We start from the raw sequence: 12,167 nt of genomic DNA on the forward strand, positions 1-12,167 counted from the left end.
TTCGATGAAGAGGAACCACATGTGAGCCCGAACATCTCTGGGAAGTTAGCTCGCATCCACAAGGCAAGATATCAGAGATTATGCAAGTGGTGGTCGTTTAGAGCCAGTTATCAAACTCGCGCCGATATCCCCCACTCCGCCGCCCGCTACACGTGACGCACTTCGCGTTTGCACCCTTAACTTCATTACTCAATCACTAACACTAAAAATCAGTTAAACATACCCTAGCACTGTTTTTTTGAAAACGTAAGTATCCAGTATTAACCTCCATCAAGCGCAAAGCTGGAAACTGTTAATTGCGTCCGCTACATTTTTTTAAAGTTATCTCGGTTCCAAAACATACTAAAAATTTTTATACGTGAAAAAAGTCAGCAACTTCTTTCTTTGAAACTTATTTTCATAAAATAAACATTAAGATAATTGGATAAAAATCTGTTATCTTTGCTCCAGAAGATCAGAGAATTTTTTTAACTCGTGAAAAAGTGTTAGCAGCCTCTTTTTTTTTTTTTATTTATTTCCACAAAGTAAAATTTGAGACAGTTAGTTAAAAGAACACGCCCAACAAAAGTCCAAATTTTTAAAGACTTTTTCGATATTTACAATTAAGGAAAGCGCAAAAATTGTTCAATAGAATGATAGCACAACTCTTTGCGATGAAATAAGACTAAAACCTTTAGTATAGGGGCATCCGTCGAGAGATCTAATCAATTATCGAGAGCACCTTTCTTCCAAAAAATACATACACCTCGAAAAATAAATAACATTTTTAATGTTTCAAACAAGTACTTTTCCAAATGAAATGACACAATTTCAGAGGGTTTACCATCTCATACAGGGATGATCCCCCCCCATGAACCATGGACCTTGCCGCTGGTGGGGAGGCTTGCGAGCCTCAGCGATACCGACAGCCGTACCGCAGGTGCAACCATAACGGAGGGGTATTTGTTGAGAGGCCAGACAAACGTGTAGTTTCTGAAGAGGGGCAGCAGCCTTTTCAATAGTTTCAGGGCAACAGTCTGGATGAGTGACTGATCTGGCCGTGTAACATCAACCAAAACGGCCTTGCTGTGATGGTATTGCGAAAACGGCTGAAAGCAAGGGGAAACTAGAGCCGTAACTTTTCCCGAGGGCGTGCAGCTTTACTGTACGGTCAAATGATGATGGCTTCCTCTTGGGTAAAATATTCCGGTGCCAAATAGTCCCCCATTCAGATCTCCGGGCAGGGACTACTCAGGAGGACGTCGTTATCAGGAGAGAGAAAACTTGCGTTCTACGGGTCGAAGCGTGGAATGTCAGATCCCTTAATCGGGCAGGTAGGTTAGAAAATTTAGAAAGAGAAATGGATAGCTTAAAATTAGATGTAGTGGGAATTAGCGAACTTCGGTGGCGGGAAGAACAAGACTTCTGGTCAGTTGACTACAGTGTCATAAATACAAAATGAAATAGGTGTAATGCAGGAATAGGTCTAATAATGAATAAAAAATAGGAGTACGGGTAAACTACTACGAACAGCAAAGTGTACGCATTATTGTAGCCAAGATAGACACGAAGCCCACGCTTACCACAGTAGTACAAGTTTATATGCCAACTAGCTTCGCAGATGATGAAGAGATTGAAGAAATGTACGATTAGATAAAAGAAATTATTCAGATACTGAAGGGAGACGAAAATTAAATAGTCAATTGGGACTGGAATTCGATAATAGGAAAAGGAAGAGAAGGAAAAGTAAGTGACTGAATATGAAATGAGGGTAAGGAATGAAAGAGGAAGCCCCCTGGTAGAATTCTGCGCAGAACATAACTTAATCATAGCTAACACTAGGTTCAAGAATCAAGGAATAAGGTTATATACGTGGAAGAGGCGTGGAGACATTGGAAGGTTTCAGATAGATTAGATAACGGTAAGACAGAGATTTAGGAACCAGGTTTTAAATTGTAAGACATTTCCAGGAGCGGATGTGGACCCTGGCCATAAAAAGAGAGCATTAGCGAACAATTGACAAATACGGCGGAAAAAAATACAGTAGAAGAAGAATGGGTAGCTTTGAGAGATAAAATAGTGAAGGCAGCTGAGGTTCAAGTAGGTAAAAAGACTAGGGCTAGTAGAAATCCTTGGGTAACAGAAGAGACATTGAATTTAATTGATGAAGGAGAAAATATAAAAACGCAATAAACGAAACAGGCAAAAATGAGTACAAAGTCTCAAAAATGAGATCGACAGGAAGTGAAAAATGGCTAAGCAGCGATGGCTAGAGGACAAACGTAAGGATGTAGAGGCTTATCTCACTAGGAGTAAGATAGATACCGCCTACAGGAAAATTAAAGAGACCTTTGGAGGAAAGAGAACCACCTGTGGGAATATCAAGAGCTCAGATGGAAACCAGTTCTAAGCAAAGAATGGAAAGCAGAAAATTGGAAGGAGTATTCAGAGCGCTTATATAAGGGCGATGTACCTGACGGTAATATTATGGACGTGAAGGAGGGCATATATGAAGATAAAATGGGAGATATATTGCTTGAAGAGTCTGACAGATCACTGAAGGCCTGAGTCGATACAAAGCTCCGAGAGTAGACAACATTCCTTTGGAGCAACTGATAGTATTGGGAGAGCCAGCCATGAGAAACTCTTCCGTTTGATGAGCAAGATGTATGAGACAGGCGAAATACCTTCAGACTTCAAGAAGAATATAATAATTCCAATCCCAAAGAAACCAGATGTTGACATCTGACATGTGAAAATTACTGAACTATCAGTTTAATAAGTCACGGCTGCGAAATACTAACACGAACTCTTTACAGACGAATGGAAAAACTGATAGAAGCCGGGAAAGATCAGTTTGGATTCCTTAGAAATGTTGGAACACGTGACGCAATACTGGCCCTACGGCTTATCTTAGAAGATAGATTAAGGACAGTCAAACCAACGTTTCTAACATTTGTAGTTTTAGGGAAAGCTTTTGACAATATTGACTGGAATACTTTCTTTCAAATTCTGAAGGTGGTAGGAGTAAAATACAGGGAGCGAAAGGCTATTTACAATTTGTACAGAACCCGATGGCAGTTATAAGAGTCGAGGGGCATGAAAGGAAAGCAGTGGTTGGGAAAGGAGTGAGACAGCGTTATAGCCTTTCACCGATGTTGTTCAGTGTGTATATTTAGCAAGCAGTAAAGGAAACAAAAGAAAAATTTGGAGTAGGAATTAAAATCCATGGAGAAGAAATAAAAACTTTGAGGTTTGCCGATGACATTGTAATTCTGTCAGAGACAGCAAAGGACCTTGAAGAGCAGTTCAGCGGAATGGACAGTTTCTTGAAAGCAGGATATAAGATGAACATCAACAAAAGTAAAACGAGGATAATGGAATGTAGTCGAATTAAATCAGGTGATGCTGTGGGAATTAGATTAGGAAATGAGACACTTAAAGTAGAAGATGAGTTTTGCTATTTTGGGAGCAAAATAACTGATGATGGTCGAAGTAGAGAGGATATAAAATGTAGACTCGGAATGGAAAGGAAAGCGTTTCTGAAGGAGAGAAATTTGTTAACATCGAGTATAGATTTAAGTGTCAGGAAGTCGTTTCTGAAAGTATTTGTATGGAGTATAGCGATGTATGGAAGTGAAACATGGACGATAACTAGTTTGGACAAGAAGAGAATAGAAGCTTTCGAAATGTGGTGCTACAGAAGAATGCTGAAGATTAGATGAGTAGATCACGTAACTAATGAGGAGGTACTGAATTGGGGAGAAGGGGAAATTTGTGGCACAACATGACTAGAAGAAGAGATTGGTTGATAGGACATGTTATGAGGCATCAAGAGATCACCAATTTAGTACCGGGGGGCAGCGTGGAGGGTAAAAATCGTAGAGGGAGACCAAGAGACGAATACACTAAACAGATTGAGAAGGATGTAGGTTGCAGTAGGTACTTGGAGATGAAGCAGCTTGCACAGGATAGAGTAGCATGGAGAGCTGCATCAAACCAGTCTCTGGACTGAAGACCACACGAACAACAACATATATGATTTTATGTATATAGACTGAAGGGGCGAGTGAAAATTTGCACCAAGGCAGTAAACCGAAACTGGATCACATGCTTGCTAGGCAGGTGCAGCCACTAACGGAGGCGTGACAGGATAATCAGTGCAGCTGTGTGAACCGTCTTAGTGCATTGAAGGCAATTGATATTGACTTGGCTGGACAGTTTAACAAGCAACAATTGATAGGAGGTCCAAATGTCTTTCGGGGCCTTCGTTTGAACTTCACCTGTGATGTACAGGCTGTATTTGGAGGTAGTACATGGCTCACACTAGCTGTAGTATGGGGCAATCATTGTGATTATGGTGGCCTTGAAGCATTTCCAGATGCTAACATTTTGACATGGAAAACTTGGAGTATAGCTGAGACAACTGGACTCTTATCTAAAGTTCCATATGGGACACTTGATCCATCTATGCCATTTGTGTTGAGTACAAGAAGAAAGAAGAAATTAAATGCTGACGAGTACCTGTTTACATGGGCTCCTAGACAGCGGGAGATCCGCGTTCGATTCCCGGCCTTGATACAAAATTTCTCTCGCTTTTTCAGTCTTTATACATAAAAAGTACTTTTCTCACTAACCGCGGACGATACTTAAAGTAAATAGCAGGCGCGCGAATGTGAATGTTAAAGAGTTACAGAGAACCTAATTTTTAAAGCTTTTTTGAATAGATTTCGAAACGAAATAAAGCAATCTATACTTACTAAAAGTCAACAATTGGAAAGCTCTAAAACTTTTTGTCTTTACAATTTTTCTTATTTAAGAAAAACCGTTTTTTGCAACTTCGCGGGTTTTCACCATCTTGGTGTGAGCTTCATAAAAAAGAAACATTATTTAAAATTTATTTTCCTATACGCTCAAATTTTTTATTTTCGGGCATCATTTTTTGCCATCATTCCTCCATAATCCTGGGACTATAGGGACAAGCAGCATCCAGAGGCCAAGAATATTTAATGAAAATTTGATTTTAACTGTGGTTGCCTGTTGTATAGGCTATTATATGTGTTACCACAGACACAAACGAGGAGGAGAAAGTTGCAATGCACGCTATCAGGAATCCAAATCATTTTTATGGAACATTTGACGATGGTTTTAATACTTTACTTTTAAAAAGAAGATAAATATAATTTAATCTGATGTGCTACTTGTGCCTCTAACAAGTAATTCACTATAGTTCACTATAACTACTCCCAGAACTCAGGCTAAGTATCGTCTTTCTAGAAGTCAGTACTGATGCTTTCGAAGTTTGCGACCGAACTGGGCTCGACCAGCGATGAGTGGCTGGTTAAGTCAGCGTTGACAGGGGGCGATCAACTCTGCTTTTCTGGAGGTGCGTCACTGCCCTCTCTCACCATTGGCGCATGGGTCAGCGCTTTCTTGATGCTGTTGCGCGACGCTGCGCTGGTCGGTGTACAGTCGATGCTTTAGGACTGCATAGAGCCAGTCTTTGTATTGTATAAATAACTGGCTCATATATCGAAATTAGCCAGGTCAACTGCCGGCGGTGGTGGCCGAGCGGTTCTAGGCGCTTCAGTCCGGAACCGCGCGACCGCTACGATCGAAGGTTCGAATCCTGCCTCGGGCTTGGATGTGTGTAATGACCTTAGGTTAGTTATGTTTAAGTAGTTCTAAGTTCTACGGGACTGATGACCTCAGAAGTTAAGTTCCATAGTGCTCAGAGCCATTTTTGAACCAGGTCAACTTATCACAATTAATTTATTGTTAATATTGACTGAAACGCCTAAAAAGATAGCTGGGGATTAGAAGATTCATTGTATGTATTTTAGAAGTATCGGAGATTCACATATATCCCAAGGGAAAAATGTGTGTGAATTCCTAAGGGACGAAACTGCTGAGCTCATCGGTCGCTGGACTTACACACTGCTTAAACTAACTTATGCTAAGTACAACATACAGATACCCATGCCCGAGGGAAGCCTCTAACCTCCGGCGGGAGGGACCGCGCAATCCGTGACATGGCGCCTCTAACAGTGCAGCCACTCCGCGCGGCCAAGATAGTTTTATTTCATGAAGACGTATGAGTGATAATGTTGAAAAGTGATGATTAATTCGACAACTTACACTGTTATGCAATGTTTCATTAATTTGAAGAATATCACATGAAATTACAGCAGTACAGTGCAATTACTCCTTGAAACCGATATCGATTCTTTGAGTTCGAACTAAACGTGTAGGAAGATTATTATGTAACACACAGTCTGATTCCCATTCAGGACCTCAAACAGATATTTTACTGACTTATCCACTGCGCATTTTCGGGGTTTTGTTTATTAGTTTCATGCTGATGGGCATTTGACCTGATCTATAACACACTCTAATAAAAAAAGAAAAAACGACGCAACACGAATGTTTTATCCGAATACGACGGAAATAAGTAAATGTGATATACACCTACAGATAAACAGATGATTACAATTCAGAAAAATGGATGAGTTATTGAAGACAAAGAGCTTCACAAATTAAGCAAGTTAATAACGCGTTGGTCTGTCTCTTGCCCTTATGCTTTGCATCGATTGATACAGTTGTTGAATGTCCTCCTGAGAGATATCGCGCCAAAGTCTGTCCAATCGGCTCGTTAGATCGTTAAAATCACGAGCTGTATAGAGGACCCTGCCCATAATGCTCCAAACATTCTCCACTGGGGAGAGATGCGGCAACCTTTCTGACCAATGTGAGTTTTGGCAAGCGCGAAGAAAAGCAGTAGAAACTCTCGTCATGTGCGGGCGGACATTATTTTGCTGAAATGTAAGCCCGGGGTGGCCTCCAATGAAGGGCAATAAAACAGGGCGTAGAACACCTCGACGTATCTCTGTGCTGTACGGGTGCCGCGGATGACAAACAGAGGGGTTTTGCTATTAAAAGAAATAGCACCCCAGACCATCATTCCCAGTTGTCAGGCTGAACGGCGAGCGACAGTCAGCTTGGTATCCGATCGCCATCCGTGGCGTCTCCAGACACGACTTTGGCTTGGAATTTGATTCACTGGAATAGAATTGTCTTCATTGTTGAGTCCCGATGACTAACGCAACTTATGACGTCCTCTCTCTTGAAAAAATCACCAGTCTTTCTGAAATTGTAATCATTTGCCTGTCCGTACATGTACATGACATCTACAGATTTCCGTCTCGTGTCATTTAAAAGACATTTTTCATTGTAGGCCGCAAAGAACAAAAGTTTATGTTTTTGATTTTCGCGTTAGCGTGTATATTATGATTTCAGCGCTCATGAACGGGAGGTTGGGACAATTAGCAGTTAAATGAAATGTGTCCAGTTATCCCATTACAAACGAGAAATGCCACAATTTTAACGGAGTGGGTAGATTCTCGCTGCGCGGGATTAGCCGAGCGGTCTTGGCGCTGCAGTCATGGACTGTGCGGCTGGTCCCGGCAGAGGTTCGAGTCCTCCCTCGGGCATGGGTGTGTGTGTTTGTCCTTAGGATACTTTAGGTTAAGTAGTGTGTAAGCTTGGGGACTGATGAAAAAAATGGTTCAAATGGCTCTGAGCACTATGGGACTTAACATCTGAGGTCATCAGTCCCCTAGAACTTAGAACTACTTAAACCTAACTAACCTAAGGACATCACACAACACCCAGCCATCACGAGGCAGAGAAAATCCCTGACCCCGCCGGGAATCGAACCCGGGAACCCGGGCGTGAGAAGCGAGAACGCTACCGCACGACCACGAGATGCGGGCAGGACTGATGACCTTAGCAGTTAAGTCCCATAAGATTTCACATACATTTGAACATTTTTTGGTACGTTCTCGAAAAGTAATTATAAGATGAACACGAATGAACGGGTATTCCAAGTAAATCAGAATTGCCAGAAAAATAGCTGTTGCTGGCCCTTGAGGATGGAAAGTCTGACTTAATAGAATTTAAGTTATCGTCTGTGGTCAAGCAAGTACGAACGATGAAAAACAAAGTGGTAGCACACCTCCCTCTGAAGAACTGGGAATCGAAAGGGAATTGGAGGCGCTGGAGGTCGAAAGCCGGCGTACCACAACCGTCACGATTGTGGAAAAACTGAAAATCAGTCACGAATCAGTTGTCAACATCCTACACGTCATTTTGAATACGACAAAGAAGCCACCCGCTGGGTTACTCGACAGCTCGCGACCATTCTAAAATACCAACGAGCCGAGATAGCAGCAGAAATGTTGCAGCTCTGTCAGATGGAACCAGATGATTTATTTTGCCGCCTCACTATTCGGATGAGTGTTGAGTGCATTAGCAAGACTGTGAGACAAACGTGCAAAGGAAATAGTGGCAGCATATGGAATCACCACCACCGAAAAAGGCGAGCACCCAACCGTCATTGCGCACGGTGACACTGAGTGTTTGCTCACCCACCATTAGGCAAGCTGATGCTGAGCGTTTACCCAAACATCAACAGACACAGCATTACTGGATGTTTACCAAACCATCATCAGGCATGGTGGTATTGTGTGTTTACCCAGTCATCATCGGGCAAGGTGAAGCTGATTGTTATGCAGTCATCATCGGGAATGGTGATACCTAGTGTTTAACCGACCATCATTAGGCACAGTGAGACTGAATTTTTACCCAACCATCACTGGGTAACGCGAAGCTGAGTGTTTACTAACACATCACTGGGTACAGTGATGCTGAATGTTTACTGAACTGTCATTGGCAACAGTGATGCTGAGTGTTTACCCAACCATCATGAGGCACAGTGACACTGTGTGTTTACACAACCGTCTTCAGGCACAGAGGTGGTGACTGTTTGAATGGTTCAAATGGCTCTGAGCACTATGGGACTTAACTTCTGAGGTCATCAGACCCCTAGAACTTAGAACTACTTAAACCTAACTAACCTAAGGACATCACACACATCGATGCCCGAGCCAGGATTCGAACCTGCGACCGTAGCGGCCACGCGGTTCCAGACTGTAGTGCCTGTAGCGCCACTCCGGCCGGCTGTGAGTGTTTACCCAACATTCATCATGTCATGTGATGCTTAGTGTTTACCCTGCCATCACTGGACACAGTGATGCTGAGCGTTTACTGCACCATTATTCGGCAAGTTAATGCTGACTATTCTTTTGGGACTGCCATGGTGTGGTACTGGCATATTGCGCTCATATGGGGGAAAGCGACACATGAACATATTACCGAAACCTTGCAACTAGATTACGAGAGGCTAGCAAGACGAAGCGTCACGGAAAAGATGTGCAAAGGGAATGTTTCTGCTCCGCGGCGACGACCCAGCTCATCCTATAATGGCCGAAGTCACACATGCTGCTTCTTTTGGCTACCACATTATACCTCAGGCATTGTATCCTCCTGAAATAGCAAAGGTGACTTCTTCATCTTTCCTCGAATTGATAAACTATTGCGTGGAGGTCATTTTCAGGAAAGAATCTCACATAGACAGCGAAAATGCAGTCTTCTGCATCCAAGGTCACCGCGAAGTCATTTGTCGTCGGAAAAATGTGTATTATTGATGGATGACTCACGTAGGGAAGTATACTACTGGCCATTAAAATTGCTACACCAAGAAGAAATGCAGATGATAAACGGGTATTCGTTGGACAAATATATTATAGTAGAACTGACATGTGATTACATTTTCACGCAATTTGGGTGCATAGATCCTGAGAAATCAGTACCCAGAACAACCACCTCTGGCCGTAATAACGGCCATGATACGCCTGGGCATTGAGTCAAAGAGAGCTTGGAAGGGAGGTGTACAGGTACAGCTGCCCATGCAGCTGCAACAGGATACCACAGTTCATCAAGAGTAGTGACTGGCGTATTGCGACGAGCCAGTTGCTCGGCCACCATTGACCAGACGTTTTCAATTGGTGAGAGATTTGGAGAATGTGCTGGCCAGGGCATTTTCTGTATCCAGAAAGACCCGTACGGCTTTTGCAACATGCGGTCGTGCATTATCGTACTGAAATGTAGGATTTCACAGGGATCCAATGAAGGGTAGAGCCACGGGTCGTAACACATCTGAAATGTAACGTCCATTGTTACAAGTGCCGTCAGTGCGAACAAGAGATGACCGAGACGTCTAACCAATGGCACCCCATACCATCACGCCGGGTGATACGCCAGTATGGCGATAACGAATACACGCTTCCAAAGCGCGTTCTCCGCGATGTCGCCAATCACGGATGTGACCATCATGATGCTGTAAACAGAACCTGGATTCATCCGAAAAAATGACGTTTTGCCATTCGTCCAGCCAGGTTCGTCGTCGAGTACACCATCGCAGGTGCTCCTGTCTGTGATGCAGCGTGAAGGGTAACCGCAGCCATGGTTTCCGAGCTGATAGTCCATGCTGCTGCCAACGTCGTCGAACTGTTCGTGCAGATGGTTGTTGTCTTGCAAACGTTCCCATCTGTTGACTCAGGGATCGAGACGTGGAGCACGATCCGTTACAGCCGTGCGGATAAGATGCCTGTCATCTCGACTGCTAGTGATACGAGGCCGCTGGGATCCAGCACGGCGTTCCGTATTACCGTCCTGAACCCACCGATTCCATATTCTGCTAACAGTCATTGGATTTCGACCAACGGGAGCAGTAATGTCGCGATACGATAAAGCGCAATCGCGATAGACTACAATCCGACCTTTATCAAAGTCAGAAACGTGATGGCACGCATTTCTCATCCTTACACGAGGCATCACAACAACGTTTCACCAGGCAACGCCGGTCAACTGCTGTTTGTGTATGAGAAATCGGTTGGATACTTTCGTCATGTGAGCACGTTGTAGGTGTCGACACCGGCGCCAACCTTGTGTGAATGCTCTGAAAAGCTAATCATTTGCGTACCACAGCATCTTTTTCCTGTCGGTTAAATTTCGCGTCTGTAGCACGTCATTTTCGTGGTGTAGCAATTTTAATGGCCAGTAGTGTACCAAAATCATCACCAAACTTTCATAGTCATTGATACTTTACGATTGACCTCATATCGTCACCTGGTGTGTGTGTGTGCGTGTGTGTGTGTGTGTGTGTGTGTGTGTGTGTGTGTGTGTGCGTGTGTGTGTGTGTGTGTGCGCCCGATGTGGGCCGGTGGCCAGCCAGCCAGCCAGCCAGCCAGCAGCCGGGGGCGGACTTATCTGCGGCCGGCCTATCTGCGGCGCGATCTGCAGCTGCCTAACGTAAGACAGAGCGCCTGCTCCGCCGCCGCAATCTGTGTTTCAGCCTCATTTAGCTAATTAGGTCGCCAGGCGCCAGTTCGGGACGCGGGTGTGGGGGAGCGCGGCCTCCAGTCTACAGCAGCATTCCTCTCGATGGCGCGGCCTCCGCGCTGATCACTTATCACTCCCGTGTGCTACTCTCAGCTCTTCCCCCCGGCCGCCTGCGCTGTCCGGTAGTTAGCGTTGCCGGATGTGTTCGATTCCCGCTAATGACCTAGCAGTTTTCTGTCCTGAGTAAGTGTAGAATGGACAGATAGTCTTGCGAGGCTGACAGAGAACGCATATACCATTAGCGCCCAACTATTTTCATGCCGTATACTTAAATACCTTGCCTAATACGGTATAGGAAATCCATTGGCATTTATGTTAAATCCAGCCTAGTCGTCAAATATGGGATGTCTAGCAAACATGCTTTCTCGGATCGCTTGACAACACTCAAATCATATTAATGAGTTTTATTACAAAATAAAAAACTGCAAAATTTGTGACTATTTCATATAAGTGTCGCAAGCAAAAGGCGACATGCAAAATAAGCAATGTTCTACAGTATAAACTATTCTAAGTCGCTGCTATACAAGTGCCTAATCTTGAAGCTACTCTTCAACTGGGGCATGACCCTTATGTCCTCTTCCCATAGGGGCCACTGCTGTCGTGTTGTCGTCCTGGAGAGGGGTCGGCCAGTGTGCAATTGGCTGACGTCTTCTCACAGCCCTCTCTGCGACTGGTGTGCCGCCCCTTGATTTTACGCCGTAACAATTTAAAACAGCTTCAGTCTTCTCAGATTGGATAAATACTAGTTCTGTATGGTTTTCAAGGGAATCTTACACCATCCTTCCTGCAAAATAGTGGCAAGTTCGGCTAACGATGATGGAGATGGATAGCGAGACCACACGCTTCTCTCCAAAGTAACTATAAGTTCAACACGATACCACAGTTCA

The sequence above is a fragment of the Schistocerca cancellata genome, chromosome 9 (assembly GCF_023864275.1).
Source record: "Schistocerca cancellata isolate TAMUIC-IGC-003103 chromosome 9, iqSchCanc2.1, whole genome shotgun sequence".
Classification (NCBI taxonomy): domain Eukaryota; kingdom Metazoa; phylum Arthropoda; class Insecta; order Orthoptera; family Acrididae; genus Schistocerca; species Schistocerca cancellata.